The sequence below is a fragment of the Priapulus caudatus genome, unplaced genomic scaffold, assembly GCF_000485595.1.
Source record: "Priapulus caudatus unplaced genomic scaffold, Priapulus_caudatus-5.0.1 Scaffold64, whole genome shotgun sequence".
Taxonomy (NCBI): domain Eukaryota; kingdom Metazoa; phylum Priapulida; class Priapulimorpha; order Priapulimorphida; family Priapulidae; genus Priapulus; species Priapulus caudatus.
In genome coordinates, this window is record NW_014577125.1 from 638225 (window position 1) to 652105 (window position 13881).

Genomic DNA, 13881 nt, shown 5'->3' on the forward strand with positions numbered 1-13881 from the left:
ATAAACTACACAATATAGGCTTGCTGACGAGAGAAAGGTGGGAGACAAAGGAAACGCTACGAGGGAGATAGCTGAGGGCCGTAGAAGAAGAAGGAAGCTGAGCGAAGAACAAGGGAGGCAATGGGGAAGGATGGGAGGGGGTGAAGTAAGAGTTTTGCGCCCTACAGGCTAGGGCGCTCTAACAAATTATGAAAACCGGTCTACTGATATGAATTAATTACATAAATCTATGCTCAGATACCCCCTGACCAATTAAATGCATATTCATCACAAATATAGGCTGCTCTGGTGAGATAATTCCCATGCAATAACACACTAACTTTGCCAGATTATGTACTGCAGGTATAGGCAGCGGGGGCTTACATGCAAGGTCTTCTTCCTATTTCTTAAGTGAGGTCTACTGATGGGATTTTTATTATAGAAATCTATGCTAGAATAACACCTCTTCATTCTAAGTGCGCATAATTTCTGCAAAATAACATTCTTCTCGGGAGATATTGCGCAATACGCGAACACCGTTTCAGACGTGCAGTGCATGCAGACGAATGAAAACTACACCATATATAGCTTGCTGACGGAGAGAAGGGTGGGAGACAGAGGAAAGGCGACAGCGAAAGATTGATGAGGGCCATAGAAGAAGAAGGACGCTGAGCGAGGAAATGTGGAAGGGTGCGAGGGGGTAAAGTAGGAGTTTTGCGCCCTACAGGCTAGGGCGCTCTACTATTTATAACACAGGTCTACTGATAAGAATTAATTACATAAATCTATGTCAGATACACCCTAACCATATTAATTGCATATTCATCACAAAAAAATACCTCCTCTGGTGAGATATTGCGCATGCGCTAACACACTAACGTAGCCAAATTGTGTACTGACTGGGATTACAGTTCTTTAGTCCTACGGGTCGTTGGTCCTACGGGTCGCTGGTCCTACGGGTCGTTGGTCCTACGGGTCGTTGTCCTACGGTGCACGCAGGCACACGTAATTGTTTTCTTTAATTGTTTGTTAATTTAATTTTTAATTTTTAATTTAATTTTTTTTTTATAATTTAATTTTTAAATTTAATTTTTTTTTAAATTCAATTTTAATTTAAAAAAAAGTTAGTTTAGTTTTAATTTAATTTTTTTTAAATTTTAAATTACCCACGACCAATGTGTCCTACGGTGCACGATACAAATAATACGCTGATGCACATTAAACTTATAATAAATGAATACTAACAATAAAAATAATTATACTGGTCAAAAATATACACAGTGTATTTACACAGCAGCTGGACTGCCTGTGTACAGTGTAGTGTACCACAGCACTTCTTAAACTGGTGTATCGTTCACCCAAGGGGGAATGAAATTATTTTGAGGTGAATGAAACTAGACCAAAAACATAAGGAAATTTTGTCGTGGGTGAATGAAATTTTGTGATAAGGTCTCGAGGGTGACCTGAATAGATAGATAGATAGACCGATAGATAGATAGATAGATAGATAGATAGATCGATAGATAGATAGATAGATAGATAGATAGATAGATAGATAGATAGATAGATAGATAGATAGATAGATAGATAGATAGATAGATAGATAGATAGACCGTCGATGACACTGAAATAGTTTAAGAATTATTTTCTTCTTCCTCCTCCACTCCTGTCTGGTGCATACTTCAATCATAGTGAAAAGCCACATACATAATAAAATTAAAAAAAAAATTTTTTAAAGAAAATTTAAACAAATACAATTAAAAATTTAAATAAAATTTAAAAAAAATTTATAAAAAAAAGTTGGGGGTAAAAATTTTTATTTAAAAAAAAAAGGTCATTCACTCTACCCCTCTTACTAATAACCGTAGGACCAACGACCCGTAGGACCAACGACCCGTAGGACCAACGACCCGTAGGACCAACGACCCATAGGACCAACGACCCGTATGACCAGCGACCCGTAGGACCAACGACCCGTAGGACCAACGACCCATAGGACCAACGACCCGTAGGACTATAGATCGGTTCCCCTGACGATTATACGCAGCGAGGACCTTACATGCAAGGTCTTCGTCCCATTTTTTAAGTGAGGTCTACTGATGGGATGTTATTATATAGATCTATGCTCGGATGACTCCTCCTCCTTTTAAATGCATAATCTTTGCAAAATATCATTCTTTAAGGAGATATTGCGCATGCGCGAGCACCGTTTTAGGCGTGCAGTACGGGCTGAAGAACACTGCATAATATAGCTTGCTGAGGGAGAGAGATGTGGGAGACTGGGGAATCGTGGCATTAATTTATTAATTCAATTACCTTTTTTTACTTAATTCCTGTCGCTTGCGTGAATGTATGTTACCTGCTGGCAATATGCAAATGTCGTTAAATTATACCGAAACGACCACACGATTATCTTTAGACAAGTAATAACAATACACTAACGAATTAATATTGTTAATAAGATTTCTTTAGAAGCGCTTGCGAAACCTTTGATTTCGCTGCGTTCATTAGTCGAGAACCTCCGATGATAATCTAATAAGTGAATTTGCATATTGCATCGGCGTCATCGGCGCCCGCGCCGTACTATCGTATCTGATCATCAGATCTGTTGTTCGCCTTTTACAATTAAAACTATAGAAGCCGACGTTATAATGCGTAGAAATCGCAGTTGTGAGCGGGCGAAAAAAAACGAGGAAAGATCGCTTTTGATTTCCACTGCGAGCACTTTCAGAATTAGCCGCTAACATATTAGATATGACAATGAATTAGTCTGCAAGATAATAATTTCATTTAGTTTTACAGTAAGGTAACGAACCTTAAGTAGGTAGCGTGGAACCTCAAAATGTATCCCGGGGCTCAATCGACGCTGTAATGCGCAATGCATCTAGAATAACATACCACATGCGACCATGGGGCGTATTATAGAGTTAACGGCATTCACACCAGCGATATACCTTTTTATATATGTTGTCTTTTGCCTTTTGATAAGAGTTTACCCCTTTTTTATGAATGTCATGAATGATTGCGTGAACTATTCGTGTTTCGTTTTTTTACTCATCATTCATCATCATCATCATTAGCATCATCATCATCATCATCATTATCATCATCATCATCATCATCATCATCATCATCATCATCATCATCATCATCATCATTATCATCATCATCATCATCATCATCATCATCATCATCATCATCATCATCATATCATCATCATCATCATCATCATCATCATCATCATTATCATCATTATCATCATCATCATCATCATCATCATCATCATCATCATTATCATCATTATCATCATCATCATCATCATCATTATCATCATCGTTTTTTCTACTATCATGGACTAATGGCTAAACGTTGAACACTTCAAGTGAATTTTTTTGCATTATTGCCGAATAGCAAAGCAATGTATACCCGCTATGTGAATACTTTCCCCACGCGACGTGGTGCACAGGAGAGTACCAGAGCCGTATAGAGACTGAGAGAGTTGCGATGTCTATATACGGCTCTGGAGTGTACATCCCAGAGAGGAAGTGCTACGTTTTTTATTTTGTTTTCTATAGAAGGCATGCAACATTTGCATTCCGGCATTTGTTCATCCCTGCACCATTTCGCCTCTGAAGAAGGCCTTTTTCTGATATTTTGTGGTAATATTCGGCACTAGAGTGCAGTAATTTGCACTATACGCGTAAGGTAGACGGCGATAAAGCATAAAAGGTAATATTGGTCTAGTCGGAAAATTGTGCCATTCTGTCAAGTGACGTAGCCAAGGTGACCGGTCCGCCCATTTTCTGTGTAAAACATATATTACCGATTACATGCTGGAAATTGCATTATTTAATTACATGCCGCAAGACGCAGCTGGAAAAGTATCGAACGGACTCCAGACCGTGAGTTTGTGGTTATCCAAAATGTATAAAGGGTACGTTGTGTACGTGTCGAAACTCTGCGAGTATTTTGAATAAATTTCTGTGTAATACTTTCTCAGGCTTACTACGTTTGGACGCCCTCTACTATTGTATTACACCTACGTATGCAAAATTTACTAGCTGTAATTAAAACGGCACTCTTCATGAAAACATTGCGCGTCTCTGAAAATACGTAACATTTGCTTAATAGTAAACGTCAATATTAATATTCGCCGACTCATTACTGTTCCTGGCGGGCCCAAAATAGGAGTGCTTTCAACAGTGAGTTGATTAATGTTTATATATGGCATCTAAAAATACATTGTGCGTGTCATCTCTTTGTGCGAGTTTTTTACGCTCATTGCTAGCAAAATACGCAGGCCTTGAAAATAACGTTTGATACGAACAACGATAGCATGCATACAACCAGTTTCCAGAGATTGTGCGGTACTATATATAGAACGTCGTGAGACTTCGTCACGGAAAGCACTGACGGTGTGTGACGTGAGAATTCCTTAGGCCTAGGAAAAAAATATGGTTGTTTCCGCTAACGAGCTGAAAGAAATTGGACACGGTAAGCAAGCAAAACTTTTTTTTGTATTTCAACAAGACTTGTTTTATACTTATAACAGCCCATATAATGACTTCAAAGTCAAATTAATGCATTCGCCGATCGATATCACATCACGTTGGAATTTTTTATTAAAAAAAAATATTTGTTACATTTAACTTCTTTTTTTTTGGCCGATCACAATATAAACTTTCGACACGGCAGTTTAAAATGGACTCGGTCGGGTTAGCGGAAACAAACGTCTTTTTTTAGGCGTTAAAGCCGCACAATGCGCATTCAAACGCTAATTTCTCCAGTACTAGACTAGCAAATACTTCGTGTCATGCATAATCACACTACCTTATGACAAAATAAACTCTAGTTCCTCCCATTTCATTGCGCGTTGTCTTATAAAAGATATTTGAAAATATCTCCAATGTTGTTAAAATTCTCTGATGTTGTTGACAGTTTCCCCAAGCAACCACGCAGCGGTGCTGCGGTACAACGGTACGGGTGTAGCAAAGATAAAAACATTTGACGTCACCTCACCACTTCGAAGCTAAATTGGTTGGCAAACAGTCGGCGTTTGCGCCAGAATGCAAGTTTTCTCACCTCTTTCATGTGGGTTTTAAGCAAACGCGCAGTGAAATGGGAGCAACTAGAGTTTATTTTGTCATAAGGTAGTGTGATTATGCATGACACGAAGTATTTGCTAGTCTAGTACTGGAGAAATTAACGTTTGGATGCGCATAGTGCGGCTTTAACGCTGTATGAAAAGTTCGCGTTTTGGTTATAAGGAAACGGAAGAACGCAGCAAAATGAATAGCAATGTATCGTACAGGTGGCAAAGCAGCTGACCCATCGAGACTAGGTTATCCAGTAGGTTAGTCTGGCCACCGTATATTACGGGTCTATGTCTATATCTGTAGAGAAACCTTTTACCATCAAATATTTCATTGATTGCTACGCCCTTGTGTGAAAGTATAGCTGTGGATAGACTGGTGCTTGTTAGAATCCATGCTGCAATGTAACGCCCACATACATAAAAACGCACAGACGCCCACACTCGCTCATATAAGCATACGCATACGGATACGCACATACACAAACGCGCACGCGCATGTAAGTAACACACATAAACGAGCGCATTTCTTCCTATAGAAAACGCATCATGTATCTATAATATCAAGAGTTAATAAAGAGAAATTTGTCTTTATTAACTCCTGATAATATCCTATTATAACTTAATAATATGCAGCGAGGGTCATCGGATTACTCTCTTAGGTAAAATTCGTCGATATCTTTCCCCACTGAGATCAGAAATTAACGTAATACACATGACTGTCATTGGGTGGCCCTCCGCACGTTCACGCCCGTAATAATAGCAATCAAAGATGCTTTAATCTGGCATGCACTTTCACAGGGTCATTTATCCCATTCGATCGAACATTTTTACTATCATTAGTTTTTAGAGAAGCGCAAGATTGCATAGTTTCTTTCCAATTATCCCAATCAGACAACTGTGCCATGATATTTTCCCATTTTGTTAGAAGGCATGTACGTAAGAAATTCGGTCACTGTGTGACACTAAGGGACGGTCGTTAAGTATAGATGGTAAGCGTAAGATCAAGTTGAGCGTAAAGATCTTCTACCATGTGGCAGGCAGGCAGGCAGGCAGGCAGGTAGGCAGGCAGGCAGGCAGGCAGGCAGGCAGGCAAGCAGGCAGGCAGGCAGGCAGGCAGGCAGGCAGGCAGGCAGGCAAGTAGGTAGGTAGGTAGGCAGGCAAGCAGGCGGGTAGACAGGCAGGTAGTTAGGCAGCCGGTCAGGCAGGAAGGGAGGGAGGGAGAGAGGGAGGGAGGCCGGCAGGCAGGCAGGCAGGCAGGCATGCAGGCAGGTGGGGGCAGGCAGGCAGTCATACACTCAGACTGGCAAGCAAGCAGGCAGATACGCACACCCGCTGGCAGGCAGACCCACAGGCAAGCAGGCAAGCAAATACTCACGCACGTACGTACGCACGCAGGCAAGCAGGCAAGCAGGAGGCATGCAGGTAGGCAGATCAGCAGTCAGGGATACAGGTTGGTGAGTGGGTAACCCAAACTAATGACCGAATGTGTTTTCAGTGAGTTCCGCCTTGGCAGGAAGACGCAGCTAGCACTGTGGTGCTTCGATTCATTCGCCTTACAAAGCGTGATGCTTAAAAGTGTACGGATGCGTTTGGCATTACTGAGATGCAAACATTTACCCGCAGCTGAACGATTCTTCACCGTCAGCCTCTTTCGTCTACCGTATGACGAATTCTCGACGATGTACATTGTCATTGAAATGAAATTCGCCGAAGCCGAAAAAACGTGGCAAAGAATCCTCATTCAGTCCGCATCAGGAACTTTGCACATCTATAGCATTGGGTGAGACGGAGAATCATTGCACGGGTGATACAGATAGCTATGCCCTGTACAGCAATACGTGATTCCACTACACAGCAGGACTGGTGTGGCAAGCGCCGATAACATTGGCAAACAATAGAATTGATGGATCAGACGAAATGAGGAGACAGTGGGTTCTGCTTGCGTTCTTCTCTTGCTGTGCTCCTGATACTCTGCAGGGAATATTTCCACATTCTGCAATCAGGTTATATAATTACTACGTCTAATTACATTTCGGTTATAGGTCCGTTGAATTACGATGCCAAATCAAACATATCCTTCGTCAGGAGCAGGGAGGAGTTTAGGAAAAGTTGTACCCGGGAACGTGAGTGCTGGCGTTTTCAGATAAATGCCGCCAAACTCGGACATTATTGCCTGAAGTTATATGCCTTTAAGACCTTGCTTGTAGCGGCTTGACGAAGCGTACTCATTTGAACTGCTGCGCATTCTAAAAGTGACACATCTTACTCTGCCATTGATTTACCTCGGATTGAATTTTAAGTTGCTAATATCAAGAGTAGATAATAACAAATTTGTTAATGTCTAACACATTGTTATTATCTACTCTTGCTAATATGAATATAGCTAAATTCAGAATTGCAGATTTCTGTTTAGCAGGCAATTTATCGCGTGTATGTATTGTATGTACCTGCCTACGCGGAATTCTGTGCAAACCTTCATTTAGTTGCTAAGCTATAAGGAAAGTCAAATAACACACAAATACATATGCTATGTAATATACAACTTGAATTTTCGAAATGACGCGCAATAGTACGCAGTCTATAATATACATACGATACAATCGTAAAAATGTGCAACAAAAGTGCTTTACAAACCTTGCGCACGCCCCGTAGTATAATGGTTATCAATTCAATTCCGATCACTGAATCAACACCCACAGGAATTACTGTTTACCTACAGAAACACGTTTATTTTCAATCATTATCATTTACCGCTAAGAATTTGTTATACTTGTGTTCTTTCTTATGCACATCTATGATTCGTTCTATTCTGGCGAATTAAGCATCTATCTATCTAGAGGTAAGCACTAACATAGAATACAGTATTGTTCTGTATGCTCCAGGAAATCAAATCATGACATAGCATAGTCTGATTGCGTGCCTGCGCAATGTACATTGACGTGTCGTCATAGTATAACACATATCAATATCAAGTTATTTAACGGTTCCGTCTGCACGTCTTATGTGCGTGTTAACCAGCTAGCGTGTCTGGCTGCGCATCAGACTGACGTGTGCTTAATTAATCTGCAAAACTCTCCGAGGATAGTTTTCCGTCTTTCTTGCATGCGTGCCGTATGCACGTCAAGAATCCGCAGGTGTTTCAATACATTTATAGCCGCGTTCACACGTAGCAAGAAATCCGGTATTTAGCGTTCAGACGAGGCAAAATGCGCGGTCCAAGAAATACGGTATCTATAATGTACCAGATCCGGTATTTGATGTAAATACGCGGCTTCCCAGACCCCGAATAATTACCGTGCTTGAGAAATACCGGATCGCTACCATTTCCTCGTGTGAACGCTAAATACCGGATTTCTGAAGCCGCGTATTTTATAGACTGGTCCGCGCTCGACAGTTCCAGTGTAACGCGAGTGGAACTGTCGAGCGCGGACCAGTCTACGTATTTTATCGGCAGTTGGTGCGCATTGCATTGTTTGCATTTGTTCGCATTCGTTGCTTCGCATTGTTCGCTTGATTGTTTAAAGCAGCTCGCAGCTCGCAAATACCGTATTTCTGGAGCCGCGAATCAGCGTGTGCCTCGTATTTGTCTCAGATTCGGTATTTCGCAAATACCGTATTTCATAAATACGAGGTCTCGTGTGAACGAGGTTCGTATTTCATAAATACGAGGTCTCGTGTGAACGAGGCTTATGTCTCACATTCTGTTGGCAGTTGGACGGCGAGAAATATTGTGGTCTGCATACGAATAGAAACCTCGAAGGGAATTTTTGTTATTTCCTAAACTTTTTCCATAAGATGTTGCTGATTATGTCGATCTCTAGAAGCAAATATAGCTTCGGTGATACAACTACTTCTAACACTTGCTCAACGAAGTCCTATTTATCACGCCTCGACACCTTTTTCAATGGAGTGGGTGTCTCATCGCATTATCTGGGCGATGTCAGAAAATGGAAGATGGAGCGAAGATAAAGCGAATGGATGAAGGGAGGGAGGGTGGCGAAGGTATAGTATGGTACGTGAGAGAGAGAGAGAGAAAGAGAGAGAGAGAGAGAGAGAGAGAGAGAGAGAGCGTGCTCCAAAGGAAATGGAGGATAGGAAAATGAAACTCGAGGGAGAGAGTGAGTGTGCGAGATGGGAAGAGAGGGGAAAGAGGAAGGGAGTGAGTGAGTAACCGAATGTATGAGAGAGATGGTAAGAGACACAGCAAGTGGTAGATAGAGAAAGAAGAAGGCTGCCACATCCATATTTCATAGCAATTCCACAAAAGCCTGTTATTTAAATAATATCTGGATTGAGAGCATTGAGAAGTGTTCATCCACTATCGCCATCATGCGTCACATAACCATCGACAATGCACTAACAAACTTCTGATCACTAGCCTCTCTCGAGCGAAAAATTTCTTCCATTCCAAAAACAAGACACGAAGCCACCTACTCACCCTGTGGTTAGCCTTAGTTGACATATACTTTCGTTCCGATATCCCGGGGTCGTGTGGAAATTGCTCACTCGACTACTGTTCACAAGAAAAGTGCTCACCAGACAATTTCTCACCCGACATTTGCTCCTCGCGCGAGTGTGAATGAACGCTGCGTACATGCGCGCGCATAGCAACAGTAATAGCTGGAGTGTCACAATATAGACGCTATTATATCTCTCTCTATATATCTATCGATATTATCAAGAGCTAATCAATAGTAATAATATAATAATAATAATAATAATAATATAATAATAATAAAATAAACAAATAAAATAAAATAAATATATATAATAATACTATAATAATAATATAATAATATAATATATATATAATAATAGTATTTATTAGCTCTTGACATTATGACACTCCTGGTGATATGTGTCCTATCAGGAGTGAATGAAAACAGTTTTGTTTTTTATTCACTCCTGTTCACACATATTTTGATGTATTGCCTCGGCCACGACATTTCTCGTCTGGTCTGATATCTTCTTGTTGAAATTCACGAGCAGCATTCGGACGCGTAGCAGCAGTAAGCGCTACAAACTTCTGCACGTTAACATCAATATACGCGTTAAATTTCGTTACGAAGATAAACCTCTTACGTTTAAACAGCCTCAGCCAACACTATTGTAGTTCTATCGAGTTCACAATATACGTGACTTCGCCTATGCCTATGGGTCCCTTAAGGGGGGCTTATGTCGGGCTTGCGAGCCGACTGGAATTCCATGAATTCTGGAAAACCGCATGAAAGCATTCATTGCGTGCATTCATATAGCATTCATTGCGTGCGCATCAACTCAACAAATCACGCATTTTATGCGCTTTTGGTTTATATGAATTCCATTTCGTTAGGTGTGACGTAGCCAATATAATCAAATCACCGATTTTCTAACAATGCTAAAAAACCGCTATATGGCGTCGAACGATCGTTACAGCGCTATATTAACCATGTGAATTGTGTGAACTGTTTGACTTCGTCGTTGAATATGAAAACCCATGATTTATTAATTCGTAAATGTTATCACAAAATTAACACAACACAAAAGTATCACACAATTTTATTTACTCGCGACTAAATTTCCTTATGTTTTTGTTAAGTTTCATTCGCCCAAAAATAATTTCATATACCCTTGGGTGAACCATTCACCAGTTTAAGAAGCGCTGGTATATAACTCTACTACTACACATCTTCTTGTTGCATATCGCCGACGAATGGGCGGTTATTAAAACACCTTGTACCTTCAATCTTCACGACGCGTCTTACTGACATAATTTATATGTAACGCTGTAATTTATATCCTATTAGCATGAGACCGCGGCGTTATAGTGTACGCTTACATGCTAACTATGAGCTAATGCTTACTAGACAATGCTTACTAAAGCATGCTTACTAGACAATGCTTACTAAAGCATGCTTACTAGACCATGCTTACTAGAGCATGCTTACTAGACCATGCTTACTAGACCATGCTTACTAGAGCATGCTTACTAGAAGACCATGTTTACTGGAGCATGCTAGATATATAGCATATGCTACATAGCTTACATGCTAACTATGAGCTAACATGCTACATAGAGCATGCTTACTAGAAGACCATGTTTACTGGAGCATGCTAGATATATAGCATATGCTACATAGCTTACACGCTAACATGGATGAGCAAACGTGCCGGAATTTACAGCCGCAGTAAGAATACACACACGCCGCAGTAGAGATTGCACGCTTCTAGGCACGTATTGCATTCCGCCTCATCGTCGTCTGTATGGCATGATGAAACTCCGTCTAGGCGAAAAAATAAAGTTTGGTTTGGTTAGGAGAACCACTATAATAGACGTCGCGGTGATTTTAACCTCTGTATACGGCCGTGAGCGAAATACAGACAACGCGTGAGGTTTTTAGTTTCAAAGTGCGAATGCACCTTCATCGGGCGCTCGTCCATTATGCTCCGTATAGGCTTTGCAAAATGTAACTGATGCGTCGTTACTATTAGGCTGTAAATGTGAGCTTGCTAGCACTCTCGTCGCCCGTCGGCGGATTGTCGGCCACACGTACGTTGAGCTCGTCCGTTACTTCGAGCCATGTGAAAATTTTTAGCTAATGTCGGTTTCATTAGCGCATCGAAATTAACGTGAGTGCGCTCACACTTGCTGACGGGCGGCCTACGCGCACGTATGTGCGTGCGTGCGTGCGTGCGTGCGTGCGTGCGTGCAGTCTGCGCTCAGCAACTTGCTTGACGGGCGGCCTACGCGCACGTATGTTGCGGCTGACGTGCGTGCGTGCGTGCGTGCCGTGCAGTGCGCTCACACTTGCTGACGGGCGGCTAACGCGCACGGTATTGGTGCGTCGCGTGCGTGCGTGCGTGCGTGCGTGACGTGCAGGTGCGTGAGTGCCGCTCACACTTGCTGCACGGGCGGCCTACGCGCACGTATAGCGGTGTGCGTGCTGGTGCGGCGTGCGCTGCGTGCGTGCGTCGCGTGGAGTGGCCCTCAGACTTGCTGACGGGGCGGCTGCGCCGCACGTATGTGCGTGCGGTGCGTGCGTGCGTTGCGTGCGTGCGTGCGTGCGTGCAAATGTGCGCTGCGGGCGTGCGTGCCGTTGAGTGCGCCTCACACTCGCGGCTCTCTCTCTCTTTCTCTCTCTCTGTGTGCCTGTGCTGTGGTGTGTGTGTGTGTGTGTGTGTGTGTGTGTGTGTGTGTGCGCGCGCATGTGTGCGTGGCTCATGCATGTGCGCGTGGCTCATGCGTGCGTGCATGCTCGCGGCGTGCGTGCTTGGTTCATGCGTGCGTGAGCTTCTCCGTCGCTTCACGCTTTTCATCAGCTTCACTCATGCGAACATTTTGGGTTCTTTTCAGCACTTGCTGGTGCAATCATTCTGCCAACCTGCATTCAACGCACACCCACGCAGCTGTAGAGGATACAACAATACCGCCACGCGCGCCGCATCCCCTCGCGCGACAGCGCATGCGCACGCAAAACCCCAGCTCGAAAGCGAATTGAAGAAGCCAGGAATTGAGTTTTTTAGAATTTCGGTCGAAACGAGATGAAATACGTAGGTTTGATGCTCGCGCGCAAAAAAAAACGCGCGCACGCCATTGTCGGCTGAAATGAATTCATGCGTGGGTGGCAACAGTGGAATATTCATCTTGAGAAGCCAGCGGGAATCTGTGCGACACGTTATCGCCGCAGCTGATCAGTCGGACTTAGTCGAGGCGATGTAGCTCGTCAGAAACAGCTTGCGCGTATCGCTCTGGCAAGTGATGGGCGGGCGACGGTTATTACGAGGGAGGCTGCTGGCGCACGACGCTCGTACATGCAAGCGATAACAGCGAAGGGCTTCAGTAGTTGATGGTGACCCTCGTATTAGTTGATTCTCGTTAGCGGCAGAAGTCTCGGTCACGGACGGCAGGCAGTAATCCACCGGTGAGCATGCAGTAGTAACACGCCTACACGTACGCGCATGCGCAGTCTGTTGTCGCCGGGATTCCTTACACGTAGGAGTACTCTTTCAGTTGTAATTATTTACTGTGATTATTACTGATTATTTGTGGAATGGATTGGGTATTTTTGCGAGTATATTAGTTTCGATAGCGTTAGTGATTGTTTGAAACTATATACGCGTGCGAAGAGTCTATACATTTTGATGTATTTCCGCTCTACTCTACCGTTTTCGCGTTATTTGTTTAGCTGCTTATTAAGTATTTCTGGATAAAGCCATGTGTGATTGTTTAGAAAAAAATCGGAGTAAAAGGGTCAACAATATACTTGACGTGAATATATACTACTATACTAAATATATACTTGGTGTGGCGCCGGCACTTTCGATTATCGGCGGGCTTTTTGATGCTTAGCCAGATAACGTATATTATACGTATTTCATACGTATATTATACGAATATGATATACGTGCTCTGGTTTAGTAGATGTTGCGTTGGTTTGGCAAAGTTGTGCGGCAGCCATGTCTACTACATAAAGAACGAGTCACGGGGGCGCATCACGCCTGCATCAGAACGCGCTATATCGTCGCCTTTATTGACTTTCTATTTAATTTAACTCGTTATACAAAAAGAAATTAAACTCGATTAAAACGAACAGGAATTAAGAGACCTACCGGTTTACTGTAGTACCTGTACCTTACTAGTTGTACAAGCCTAGTAGTAAGTTAGTATAGGCCTTACTAGTAGTACAGGCCTATAGTAGTAGGTTAGTGTAGGCCTTACTAGTAGTACATGCCTAGTAGTAGGTTAGTGTAGGCCTTACTAGTAGTACAGGCCTAGTAGTAGGTTAGTATAGGCCTTACTAGTAGTACAGGCCTAGTAGTAGGTTAGT

The 13881-nt window shown here is 42.5% G+C and overlaps 1 protein-coding gene across 1 annotated transcript in view; it reads right to left on the bottom strand.

The window, feature by feature from the left end:
* The window catches only part of LOC106821239 (gonadotropin-releasing hormone II receptor-like), a 144898-nt gene that overhangs the window by 121751 nt on the left and 9266 nt on the right, over positions 1-13881 (bottom strand). The gene's annotated exons all lie outside the window — the stretch shown is intronic.